The sequence below is a fragment of the Tamandua tetradactyla genome, chromosome 4, assembly GCF_023851605.1.
Source record: "Tamandua tetradactyla isolate mTamTet1 chromosome 4, mTamTet1.pri, whole genome shotgun sequence".
NCBI classification, from domain to species: domain Eukaryota; kingdom Metazoa; phylum Chordata; class Mammalia; order Pilosa; family Myrmecophagidae; genus Tamandua; species Tamandua tetradactyla.
In genome coordinates this window covers 17083596-17097778 of record NC_135330.1, presented here as the reverse complement: position 1 = coordinate 17097778, position 14183 = coordinate 17083596, and the positions used below count along the sequence as shown (strand labels likewise).

Sequence of the window (14183 nt, the reverse complement as noted above, 5' to 3'; positions counted from 1 at the left end):
CAGGACAAAGAAATAAAAGGCATCCAAAGTGGAAAGGAAGAAGTAAAACTCTCATTATTTGCAGATGATATGATACTATACTTGGAAGATCCTGAGAAATATACAGCAAAGTTACTTGAGCTAATAAAAAAATTCAGCAAGGTGGCAGGATATAAAATTAATGTATAAAATTCAGTAAAATTTCTATACACAAGCAATGAGTGAGCTGAGGAGTCAGCTAAGGAAGAAATTCCATTCAAAATAGCAACTAAAAGAATTAAATACTTAGGAATGAACTTAACTAGGGATGCAGAGGACTTGTACACAGAAAACTACATAACATTGCTAAAAAAAATCAAAGTAGATCTGAATAGGTGGAAAGACATTCCCTGCTCATGGATAGGAAGGCTAAAAGTAGTTAAGATGTCCATAGTTAAGACAGAGGCACTGACCAATGGAATCAAATTGAGAGTGTAGAAATAGACCACCACGTCTATGGTCAACTGATTTTTGGCAAGGCCCCCAAACCCTCTAAGCTAGGATGAAATAGTATTTTCAATAACTGGGCATGGAAGAATTGGATATCAATAGCCAAAAGAATGAAAGAGGACCCCTCTCTTACACCCTACACAAAAATTAACTCAAAATGGATCAAACACCTAAATATAAGAAGCAGTACCATAAAGCTTCTAGAAGAAAATGTAGGGAAACATCTTCAAGACTTAGTAATGGGAGATAGCTTCCTAAACTTTACACCCAAAGCACAAACAATGAAAGAAAAAATAGACAAATGGGAACTCCTCAAAATCAAATGTCTCTGCAACTCAATAGACTTTGTCAAAAAGGTAAAGAGGCAGACAACTCAATGGGGGAAAATATTTGGAAATCACATATCACACAAAGGTTTGATTTCCTGTATATACAAAGAAATCATACAACTCAACAACAAAAGAACAAGCAATCCAATTATAAAATGGGCTGAAAACATGAATAGGTGTTTTCCTGAAGAACAAATACAGATGGCTCAAAAACACATGAAAAAATGTTCCTTTTCACTGGTTATAAGGGAAATGCAGATTAAGACTACAATGCGATACCACCTCACACCTATAAGAACAGCTGCCATTAAACAATCAGGAAACTGTAAATGTTGGAGAGGATGTGGAAAAACTGGGACACTTATGCACTGCTGCTGGGAATGTACAATGGTGCAGCCACTATGGAAGACTGTTTGGCGGTTTGTTAGGAAACTAAATATCAAGCTGCCCTATGACCCAGCAATAGCGCTACTTGGTATATACCCAGAAGATCTGAAAGCAACGACACAAACAGCCATTTGCACAGTGATGTTCATAGCAGCATTATTCACAATCGCCAAAAGGTGGAAACAAACCAAATGCCTATCAACAGACAAGTGGATCAACAAAATGTGGTATATACATGCAATGGAATATTATGCAGCAGTAAGACAAAATGATGTCCTGAAGCACATGACAAGATGGATGAGACTTGAGGACATAATGCTGAGCAAAATTAGCCAGACACAAAAGGGCAGATACTGTATGATTCCACTTTTATGACCTGTACAAGGTATAATCAGAGACTTATAATATAGAATACAGGGGACTTAGAGATAAATAGAAGCTAGAGACGAGTGAACCATCAGCTAATGAGGTTGAATTCCAATGTAAGGGAATAGATAGGTGCGAAGGTAATTCTCTAGTGGGTCTAGAAGTAATATTACCATATTGAAGATGAACAAGATTGAAAGGGGTTGTATAAACCTACGTGTCCCACTGACTCACACTAGAAATTTGAATGAGTTCTTGTAAAAATAGCTTCAAAGATAAGATTCTTGTATAAGAAGTGTCTAAGTCCAGGGTACAGGGAAAACTGCTATTGTATTCTATGAGCTATGTTCAAAAGGAAACCATCAGCACTATCACAGAAACAGCAGAGATAAATAATGGGGTGAGGGACAAGAGTTAAGAGGAGGTTTATATTTCCTATTTGGTGTGGGTGTGTTTATTGGTTTCTGTCTCTTGGGATCAATGAAATTATCTAAAATTGATAATGTTGATAGACTGTAGACTTTGGGCCCTCTACATGATGCCCAATGAATGTAGGTGGCTGAAGGATGTACTGATGGAGAAGTAGAATGGCAAATGATGGTGTGTACTTATAAACAAAGGCTGGGCTGCTACAAAAAGGAACATTGCTGTGAGATATGCAGTGATGTGAATGAACATGTGGGATATTTGGTGAGACAAAATAAGCCAGAAACAAAAAAACAACAATGGTATGGTAACCTTTAGAAAATACTTATTAAACAGGGGCCTAGATTGTAAGCTTTTAGAGCAGACACCTTAAGTGCAGAGGGGTGATTATTACTTCTGGATTTTGAGAAGCTGTTTTATATATATAACCTGATATTTAGAGACAAGAATGAAACTGAACAGGTTGGGGTTAAAGTAATTCAGAATATAGAGGTAAGGAAGACAGTGTCTATAATTTAGAACCACACATACTCTTTGAAACCAATGGAAGAAAGGTTTATTTGATCTGGAACTGAAATTTTCTGTAGTGCTTAATCTAATTCAACCTATCTATATACCTCACTTGAACAACTGAAACACAGAGAGCAGAGAGCACAGAATGGGAAAGAGGTCTTTTAATCCTGCATAGATTATTTTAATGCCTGGAAACATTCTAGAGTATATTAAGCAGATAATCAAAAAGTATTGGCAAAGTCTGCTGAGGGAGGGGAGAAAGACTATGAAACTATTAAACCTTACCATCAGGGAATCCCCTGACACTGTGTCAAACTTTAGGGACACCCAAATCAATAGGCCATGCTCTCAATCATGAGGCTTACTCTTGTGAAGCTTATGTAGGTAGCATAGAAGCTTAGACTATCTATAGGCCTGCTTAAAGTTACTTCTGGAGGACCTCTGTTGTTGTTCAGATGTGGCCTCTGTCTCTCTAAGCCCAACTCTGTGAGTGAAATCATTGCCCTCACCCCTACGTGAGACATGACATCCCGGGGGGAAGTCTCCTTGGCGATGTGGGAGAGGATTCCCAGGGATGAATCTAGACCTGGCTCCATGGGATCAACAATTCCATCCTGACCAAATGGGGGAAAAGAGGTGTAATTAATAAAGTATCAGTGGCAGAGAGAGTGCAAATAGAGTCGAGAGGCTACTCTGGAGGTTGCTCTTAGGCAAGCTTCAGGTAGACTTTGCTACCTATCATAATCTGGAAACCCCCAATCAGGACCATTCCAGCCAATCCTAAAGAATACCTAGGACAATTTATAAGATTTCACCAAGGTTCCAGGCACTAGAGTAACTTGCAGGAACCTACAACCTCCAGATGGGACCCTGGTCTAGTTAAGTCCTGAAACCTAGTCCAGTCTCCCCAGAACATCAGATAGTTCCTTCTCCCTACCCGATATTAGTGACAGACCCTTCCAATATCAAAAATTTAGAATTGCCATCACCCAAACAACCCCAATGAGAGGTATGGAAGGATCAAAGGTGATGGTGGAATTATACATAAAAGACAGGACTTAATAAATGAGTATGAATGCTGAATCATTAAATTGATATCTCTTTTAGTCTCCAGTATTTTCGAGCTGCTAGAAGTAAAAACCTAAAATTTTGAAATTGTAACCCACGTCAAAGTCTGAAATCTGTTCTACACAGAGATGTGGCACACCCAATCATGGATGTGACCCTTTGATTAGGTGCAGACATGACTCCACCCATTCCAGGTGGGTCTTGATTAATTTAGTAGAATCCTTTAAAAGAGGAAACATTTTGGACAGAGTGAGAATTGACTGGAAATGACAGAAATGACAAGTCTCAGAGCCAACAGAAACTTTGGAGCAGAGCTGACACAAATGTGAACACATGGAGAACAGAAACACAGATGTTTGGAGATGCTTGGAGCCCAGCATATATTGCCATGAGATGTTAAGCATGCCAGAACTTGGAGAGAGCCAAGGGATGCCAAGAGATGAAAGTTAGCACCAGGTAAGCAAAGTGAGGAACCCCCACAGGAACAGAGGCTGAAAGCATAGAGCCCAGGAGCAAGTGACCAGCAGATGCCAACCACTTGAGTACTAAGCTGACAGAGGGGCTCTTGATCCATGGACCTCCCAAGCTGACAGAAGTGTTCCTTACGCATGGTCCTTCCTTGAATTAAAGTAACCTCTTGTTGGTGCCTTAATTTGGATGTTTTCATTGCCTTAGAACTCTGAACTTATAACTAATTAAATTCCCTTTATAAAAGCTATTCCATTTCTCACTTATCACATTCCAGAAGCTTCCAAATTAATACAGAAGTTATTGTTGAAAATGATAGTTAAAGAGCTGACTGTGTGAAGTACAGTAAGAAAGAAAAGGACACAGGTAGAAGATAGAGGGGACCTACTCAAAACTGAGTGAGGAGGGCAATGTTCCAGTGTCCAATCTATATTGATGGAGAAGAGACAAAATATAGAAAGAAAACAAAGGAAAACTGGATGCTTTCCAACTGAGGTCATTTAGCAACATAAATAAATATAGAAAAAGATGAGATCAAAGTGAAGAATAGCAAAGGAACAATCCTACCTAAAATCTAGCTACTGCCATATTGGTGTAAGGTTGTGGTAGAAGAGCTATTGATGGAGGGTGTGGGGACAGGGTGGAGTCTGGGCAGTGTAGGAGCCACAGCTAGATCATCAGTATGAGTTATGGCACCTTGGCATGGCCAAATCACTTCAACCTTGTTGTACCTAGATCAACAACTGCTTGGGATGGAGATAAAATTCCTTACGGAGGCCCCTCCCCCCCATAAAGCATAGGCTCTTGCTTTATGGTTTCATAACAAAAGCTGCTTTGTACTTCTGCTTTCAAACAAGAGTTTGAGCCTCCCTGTCCTACCAGAAGTCCTGAATTTGGATAATTATGTTTTTAATATAATTAAAACATATTATGAGTTTCAAATATATGTTTGAAACTCATAAGCTTTCTTCCTGGATTGCTATATGCAGTAGTCTTGGCTTCATGTTCTATTAATTCCATAGGTCATTTTTCATAAGTAGGTGTTACTAAAAAATAGCCAATTTGTAGTCATCATGACAGTGGTGTAACTGTAGATAATGCTGGTCCCATACACAATAGATATAGAAGGTCAATGTTAAAGGGCAGAAGTCTTTAATAGATAGGTTTTTGTATAAATTTTCTCTTCTTCATCATCATTATTATCAAGTTTATTATTATTTTGATTTTTGTATTATAATAAATAACAATAATCTCACCTGACGTTTGTAAAGGGCTTTCTACATTTTAAAATATTTTCATAGCCATTATCTGATTCAGACTATCACTCAAAAAGCTCTGTGAAATTAAAAAGAAAAATATTACTTTTATACTTTAAGATAAGGAAACTAGGGAGCAAAGGGGTTGGAATAATTATTCAAAGTCATAGAGAAATTACTGGAGGCAAATCTCTGGGTCCTAGCATTCTACTTTCCACTTCAGGATTCGTTGGCACCCATGACATCTTTAAGCCTGTGAATATGGTTCTGTAGGATAGCTTATGTAGGACCAATGAGCTAGTCAGAAAATATTCTCTTAGATGATTCAGTGCAATTACAAGAAAAAGATTTGTAGTTTGTCTAATATTCTAAGAAAAAAAGTATACAAGGAATTCTTTTTTAACAACTTCTGAAAGAACATGACTCTATGAATCAAAGGCTTACCCAGAAATTTTAAAGACCGGAGATCCATCTATTAACTACTAGGGCAAGGATTCAAATTATCTTCCAATTATCTAAACAGATGTGGGTTCAAATGCATGCTCTATTACCAGTCATATAATTCTTGATTATTTATTTTTAATCACTTATATTTTTTTTACTAGGAATACAGCAAATGGTACAAAAATTAAAAAGAACAAGCAGTTCAAACAGATTCCTTCTCACTTTGACAACTAATTTTATTCCTCAGATGATATCACTCTGTCAACAGTTTTATTGAGAAAGAATTCACATACTATACAACTCACCCATTTAAAATTTGCAATCCAATAGTTTTTAGTGTATTCACAGGGTTGTGAAAACATGAACATAATTTAATTGTATAATATATTTTCATCACTGGAAAATCAACTTCATAACCAGTAGCAGTTCCTCTCCATTTGCCTCTACCCTTGGTTCCTGGCAACCACTAATCTACTTTCTGTCTCTGTGTTTATTTGTCAGGGTTCTCCTGAGAAACAGCACCAACAGGTTGGGTGTGCATTTGTGTGCACATGTGCACATAAATATTGAGATTTATTATAGGAATTGATTCATACAGCTGTGGAGAATGGCAATTCTGAATTCCATAGGCACACCACCTCATCTGATGGTTTCGATGAGTTCCCCAGGAGAAGCTGGCTGACTGAGTAGAGATAAAAATATTCTTTCTGACTGTGCTGAAATCATCAGTTTTCAATTTAAAGCCTTCAATTGATTGGATAGGTCTTCTGTCACTGCTGAATTCAATCTTCTTTGTGGTTTCTAGGTGTAATCAGCCATAGTTGCTATCAGTTGACTAATTATTTAAATCCATGAAATACTCACGGTAACAATCAGGCCAGTGTTTTCTTGACCAAACAATTGTACACCATAACCTAGCCAAGTTGACACATGAATGCAATCATCACACTCCAACCCTTGTCAACTTGGCACCCATAAACTATACCTAATCACTAAATTAAAACAATAGCAGTCATAATTTCACCTATGTAATTCAACTATTCTGCATACAAATGAAAATATCCTAACCCTTTCCCCAGAAGGGAGTAGAAGTCCTTGGGTATTAATATTCACTCCTATACTTAATATCTTGTAACTTAGATACTATAACGTGAAGTTAATACAATGTATTTTATGTGATAAGAAGATAAGATGGGGAAAAGCAAAGATATTTGACTTATGCATATGCAGAAACATATTCATAACAAGACAAGGAAGAAATACTCATAGCCATTATAGTCCTTGTTTCTGCAATTGGTCAAATGAACATAGTTCACATTTATAACTACCTTCTACCATCACCCATTCCATAGTCCCTTTACTGTCAGCAAGCTCCTCAGCTGGTCTTGGTTTTAGGCCTTCTGTAGTGACCCAAATCTTCATTCTTGAAAGGTCTGGGCCATTAGTGGTGGCTGGATAGCAGTCTTAACTTCCAGTTCAATGGGATCTTTTGTTGTGTCTTCTGGTGGAAGACTTCTCCTTTTGGAGCTAAAACCTGCAAACAAGCAAAGCTTAAGGTTGTGGGAGAGGAGGCAAAATTTTTCTAGTGTATTACTAGGGATAATAATGTGTGGTGTGACTCCCACTTCCACTTTTTGATTCCTGGACCCTTGAATCCTGGCTTAGGGAAAAACAGCACCCTACTGTAGGTGTTGATTTAGAGCAAATACAGCCTCCTGGAAACATTGCCCAGGTCTGCAATGTATTGTCCCCCAGTTGGTGCCGTAATTAAGTCTTGCAAAGGCTATTCCACTGTTCTATCAATCCCGCTGCTTCAGGCTGAGGAGGAACATGGTAAGGCCAGTGATTCCATGAGGATGTGACTATTTTGCACTTCATTTGCTTTGAAATGAGTTCCTTATTCAGAAGTAAGTCTGTGTAGAAAACATGATGGTGGATAAGGCATTCTGTAAGTCAACAGATTTTCATTTTGGCAGAAGCATTGTGTATGCTTGGCAGAAGACAAATCCATATGCAGAGTATGTGTCTAGTCCAGTAAGACCAAAATGCTGCTCCTTTCATGATAGAAGTAGTCTAATCAACCTGTCACCAGGTAGTAGGCTGATTACCTCAGGGAATGGTACATATCAGAGACTGCATGTTCACTTCTGCTGCTGGCAGATTGGACACTCAACAGTGGTGGTAACCAGATCAGCCTTGGTGAGTGGAAATCCATGTTGTTGAATCCATGCATAACCTCCATCTCTACCACCATGGCCACTTTATTCATGAGCCTTTTGGACACAGGGGTAACTGAGGGAAAGAGGCTTATTTGTATCCAGTTGATTGTTAAAATATTCTTCTACTAAAGTCACCCTTTGGTGAGAATTCTTATGGAATATAAATATGTTCTTTTTTTCCCCCTTCTTAAAGGTCTGTCCACATAACTCTTCCCCAGATCTCTTTGTTGCCAATTTTCCAATATATTCTTTCCAAGTCCTTCACCATCCAGCCAAACCATTGGTACAGCACATGAAACAGTACAAAAATGCCCCACTAGCCATTTCTCTTTACAAGCAAAATGAGAAACTATCATTATTATTCTTCAGGGATATCCCAGAAAGGGGCTGTTTGCTGCAGCTGTTCACGTCAGGTGTGGCCTATATATCATGCAAAACCATCTATAATGTAGTCTTGAGCTTTCTCTTCCTCAGACAACTTATCATAGGGAATGCCCCAAGAGTTCATTGATGCATGCTGGAAAAAAGAAGTTAATATGGCAGAAATAGAGGACGGGGCATTTAGTTTACTTCCTTGTTTAACTTGTGCCTTCGGGAACATGCTTGAGTTTGGTCTCATATATACCACTGAATTTGACGATGGAGTGCTGCTTTGGGCACCTAACTTAATGGCTTTGTGGATCAGACAAAACCCAGTTCATGATGGGTAACTAACTCCGTTCTCATGGTAACCCAGTAACTGATGGTTAAACATTTGATCTCTACCAAAGTCCAGTAGCTGGCTAAAGCCATTTCTTAAAAAAAGAGTAATTATCTGCAGAGGATGGCAGAACTTTGTTCCAAAATCCTACATTTTTGTCTGAGCTGTGATTCTCCTACAGGGACCGGCCTATAGGAGAGTATATTTAGTTGCCACTGAAACTTCTAGCATCATTGGATTTGCTGGATCATATGGACAACTGGAAAAGTAGCTTTTATGGCAGCCTGAATGTGTTTCAGACCCACTTCTTGTTCCAATTCACATGCAAAACTAACTCAGTAAATGGGTTTGAATAGCACACCCAAATGAGAAATATGTGACTTCCAAAATCCAAAGAGTCAAATTAGATATTGTATCTCTTTTTTGGTCACAGAACAGGCCAGATGCAACAACAGCTTATCCTTCAGTTTAGAAGGGATATCTTGACATGCCTCCATACCACTGGATGCCTAGAAATTTTCAATGATGTAGAAGGCCACTGAATTTTTGTTGGCTTTATCTAACACTTTCTGATACGTAGTAAGTCTAGAGTAGTTGCTACTTTGTACTCACTAGGTCCAATCAGCATAATTTCATCAATATAATGGACTAATTTGATATCTTGTGAAAGAAAAAGGCAATAAAGTTTTCTTCATTCTAGATTATGGCATAGGGCTGGAGAGTTGTTATACCCTTGGGATGGGGCGGTGAAGGTGCATTGTTAGCTTTACCAGCTGACAGAAAACTATTCCTGGTGATCTTTACTAGCAGGTATCAAGAAAAAAGCATTTGCCAGACCAATAGCTGAATACTAGGTACCTGGGGATGCATTAATTTGCTCAAGCAATGATACCACATCTGGAATAGCAGCAGCAATTGGAATTACCATCTGATTAAGTTTATGATAATCCACTGTCATCATACAACAACCATCTGTTGGGGACCTAAATGTGGATGTGACTGAAATCACCAGCCCTACATATTTCAAGTCCTAGATGATAGTCAAGTCCTTGACTAATCTCTGGAATCCCTAAGGAATGCAGTATTGATTTTGATTTACTATTTTGCTACGTAGGGGCAGATATAGTGGTTTCCACTTGGTCATTCCTAAGCCCTCACTCCACAAATCAGGGAACTGATATAGGGATTCTGCCAGTTGCTGACTATGAGTATTCCAAATATGCATTCTGAAACTGGGAAAATGACAGAATGGTTTTAGGAACCCACTGGACCCACTGTAAGATGGACCTGAGTTAAAACTCCATTGACTGCCTGACCTCCAAAAGCCTCTGCTCTGTCTGGTGGACCAGAAGGATTTTTGTGTCTCTTGGAATTAATTTCAGTTCAGAGCCAGTGTCTAATAATCCTCAAGCATGTCTAATCATTTTGTTTTTCCCACTGCACAGTCACCCTGTTACAGACAGTAAGTCCTTTTGGGGAAGGTTGGGACTAAGATTAACAACATAAATTTTTGGTAGTGTAGCAGGATCCTTCCCAAGAGCACCTGGACTTACTTTTTAATTTTTTAAAATTTTTTATTGTATAATATAACATATATACAGAGGACAGAAAGAAAAAGTAACAATTTTCAAAGCATTCTTCAACAAGTAGTTACAGGACAGATCCCAATTTGTCATGGGCTACCATTCCATCATCTCAGATTTTTCCTTCTAGCTGGTCCAGAAAATTGGAGTCTAGGAGGAATATATATGTATATTTTTTATCATCACAATTGATTTTTTCTTTGTTTTGTGAAAAATAATATACATACAAAAAAAAAAAGCAATAAATCCAAAACAGTGCAACAATTAGTTGTTGAACATATTTCAGAGTTTGGTATGGGTTACAATTACACAGTTTTAGGTTTTTAGTTCTAGCTGCTCTAACATACTGGGGACTAGAAGAAATATCAGTATAGTAATTCAGCAATCATACTCATTTGTTAAATCTTAGTTCTCAGTGTAACTCCACCATCACCTTTAATCTTTCTCCGACTCTTTAGGGATATTTGGACTATGACCATTCTAACTTTTTCATGTTGGAAGGGGCTTTGTTGATAATATGGGTTAGGGGGATGGAAACTAGCTGATGTTTTATAGAGGCTGGTCCCTCTAGGTTTCAGGACTTGTCTGGTCCAGAGACCCATCTGGAGGTTGTAGGTTTTAGAAAAGATACCCTAGTGCATGGAACATTTGTAGAATCTTATATATTGCCTTAGATGTTCTTTAGCATTGGCTAGAATGGTTTTGGTTGGGGTTTGCCAAGTTATGATAGGTAAAAATGTCTAACTAAAGCTTACATAACAGTGACCTCCAGAGTAGCTTCTTGACTCTATTTGAACTCTCAGCCACTGATACCTTATTTGCCACATTTCTTTTTCCTCTTTTGGTCACGATGGCATTGTTGATCCCATGGTGACAGAACTAGAATCATCCCCAGGAGTGCTCTCCCATGCCACCAAGGAACCTTTCGCCCCTAGATATCATGTCCCATGTAGGAGAGAGAGCAATGTTTTCACTTGCAGAGTTGAGAGAGTGATGCCACATCTGAGCAACAAAAGAGGTCTTCCAGAAGTAATTATTAGGCATGACTATAGTTGGCTAAGCTTCCCTGCTACATACGTAGGCTTCACAAGAGCAAGCATCAAGATCAAGGGCTTGGCCTATTGATTTGGTTGTCCCAAATGTTTGACACAGTATCAAACCTGGTGGCAAAGTTGGATAGATCCATATTTTTTCTCCCATCCCTCAAGGAACTTTGCCAATACTTTTGGATTTTCTACCTAATATAAATCCTGGGATGTATCTAGGCACTACATTAAGCTATACAGGGTTAAAAGTCCCACTCTTATTCTGGGATCCCTATGTTTCAATTGCTTACATGAGCTATCCAGACAAGTTGAGTTAGATTATGTGCTATGGAAAATTTAGGTTCTGGACAAAATAAACCTTTCTTCCATTGGTCTCAAAGAGTAGATGAGGTTCTAAAATGTAGACAGTGTCTTCCTTACCCCTGTGTTCTGAGTTCCCTAATCTCGATCTGATTGGCTTCATTCTTATCTTTAAATACCAGGTCATACATATATAAAACAGCCTCTCAAAATCCAGAAATAATAATCACCGCTCCAGACTAAATGTGACTGCTATAAGAGCTTACAATCTAGTCTCCTGTTTTCTTAAAAACATTTTCTAGAGGAGACCATACAATAATTGCTCTTTTGTTTCTGGCTTATTTTGCCTCACCAAATGTCCCACAGGTTCATTCACAATGTAGTATGCATCAGAATTTCTTTCCTTTTGGTAGCAGCACAATATTCAATCATATGTAAATACCATTGTTCGCCAGTCTACTTCTCAGTCAGTGTATCCCTCAGCCACCTCCATTCATTAGGCATCATGTATAAGGTCCAAAATCAACAATGCATCGACACTCAACTTTATATAATTTCATTGTTCCCAAGAGAACAATAACCAATAAACACATTTTCACCAAATAGAAAATCTAAACCTCTCTTTAACTCTTGCCCCTCCCCCCATATTTACCCTTGGTGTTTGCTGTCATACTGTTGATATTTTCCTGCTAAACATAGCCCATAGCATGCAATATCAGTTTTCTCCCTATACTCTGAACTTATATACTCTTTGTACAAGAATCATACCTTTGAAGTAGTTAATGCAAGAACTTATTTATATTTATAGTGTTAATCTGTGGAACACATGAGTCTATATAACCCGTTTCAATCATGTTCACTTTCAATATGTAATATTACTTGTAGACCCACTAGTGAACTGTGTTCACTTCTATCTATTCCCTTACATTTGGGTTCAACCTCATTAGCTAACTGTTCACCCATCTCTAGCTTCCATGTATCTCTAGGTCCCCTATATTCTGTATTACAAGCTTCTTATTTTGCCTTATCATGGTCATAAAAGTGGAGTTATACAGTATCCTTTTATGTCTGGTTTATTTCACTCAGCATTATGACAAGACTCATTCATCTTGTCATGTGCTTCAGGACATCATTTCATCTTACTGCTGCATAAAATGTGTTAGGTAGCATTACTTTTCCTCAATTTTTTGGGAAGTTTGAGCAGGATTGATGTTGGTTCTTTTTGGAATGTTTGATAAAATTCCCCTGTGCAGCCATCTGGCCATGGGCTTTCCTTTGTAGGAAGATTTTTGATGACTGATTGGATCTCTTTACTTGGGATTGGTTTGTTGAGATCTCCTATTTCTTCCTGAATCAGTGTAGCTTGTTTGTGTATTTCCAGTAATTTGTCCATTTCATCTAAGTTGTCTAGTTTGCTGGCATATAATTGTTCATAGTATTCGCTTATGATTTCTGTTATTTCTTCAGGGTCTGTAATAATGACTCCGTCTCATTTCTGATTTTGTTTATTTGTGTCTTCTTTCTTTTTTTCTTTGTCAGCCTTAGTAGCAGTTCATCAATTTTATTGATTTTCTCAAAGAATCAACTTTTGGTTTTATTGATTCTTTTTGTCATTCTTTTGTTCTCCCATTCATTTAACTCTGTTTTAATCTTTGTTATTTCTCTTCTTCTATCTGCTTTGGGGTTGGTTTGCTGTTCTTTCTCAAGTGAGCAATTAAGTCTTCGATTTTTGCTCTTTCTTATTGTTTAACATAGATATTTATGGCAATGAATTTCCCTCTCAGCACAGCCTTTGCCATATCCCATAAGTTCTGATATGTTGTTTTCTCATTTCCATTCCCAGATAGCTAACGATTTCTCTAGCAATTACTTCTCTGACCCACTGGTTCTTTAAAAGTGTTTTATTTAATCTCCATATATTTGTGAAAATTCTCATATTTTGGTGGTTATTGATATCCAGTTTCATTCCACTGTGATTAGAGAAAGTTCTTTAAATTTATAAAGACCAGTTTGTGTCCCAGCATATAATCTGGAGAATGTTCCATGAGCATTAGAGAAGAATGTATATCCTGGTGTTTGGGGATGTAATGACCTATATTTCTATTAGGTCTAATGCATTTATTAAATTGTTTAACTTCTCTATTTCCTTGCTGAACCTCTGTCTGATTGTTCTATTTATAGAGAAGAGTGGTGTATTGAAGTCTCCTACTATTATTGTTGAAATGTCTATTGCTCTCTGCAGTTTTGCCAATGTCTGTCTCATGTACTTTGGAACTCCTTGATTGGGAGTATAAACATTTATGTCTTTTTGGTGAATTGTCCCTTTTATTAATATATAGTGTCCTTCTTTGTCTCTTGTGATGTCTTCACATTTAAGGTCTATTTTGTCTGACATCAGTATAGCTACTTTTGCTTCTTTTTTTTTTTTGGTTACAACATGTGTGGGACAACATGTCTCTAGTAAGCAGAAAATAGCTGGATTATATTTCTTAATCCATTCTGACAATCTGTATATTTTAATTGGTAAATTTAATCCATTAGCATTCAAAGTTATTACTGAAAAGGCATTTCTTGAATCCACCATCTTATCCTTGGAATTTTGACGGATTT

At 37.7% G+C, this 14183-nt stretch overlaps 2 long non-coding RNA genes across 4 annotated transcripts in view; one reads left to right on the top strand and one right to left on the bottom strand.

Moving 5' to 3' along the window:
- Window positions 1–14183, bottom strand: part of LOC143680192 (uncharacterized) — a 56651-nt gene that overhangs the window by 8677 nt on the left and 33791 nt on the right. Inside the window, exons 4-5 of one of the 3 annotated variants that reach the window (XR_013174038.1) lie at window positions 6031–7259; window positions 5282–5360 (exon numbers count right to left, since the gene is read on the bottom strand). This is a non-coding gene — a long non-coding RNA (uncharacterized LOC143680192). The remainder of the gene's footprint in view (window positions 1–5281; window positions 5361–6030; window positions 7260–14183) is intronic. The other 2 variants (XR_013174039.1, XR_013174040.1) reach the window with 2 other exon arrangements.
- LOC143680194 (uncharacterized) overlaps window positions 1–14183 on the top strand; it is a 146104-nt gene that overhangs the window by 104441 nt on the left and 27480 nt on the right. The gene's annotated exons all lie outside the window — the stretch shown is intronic.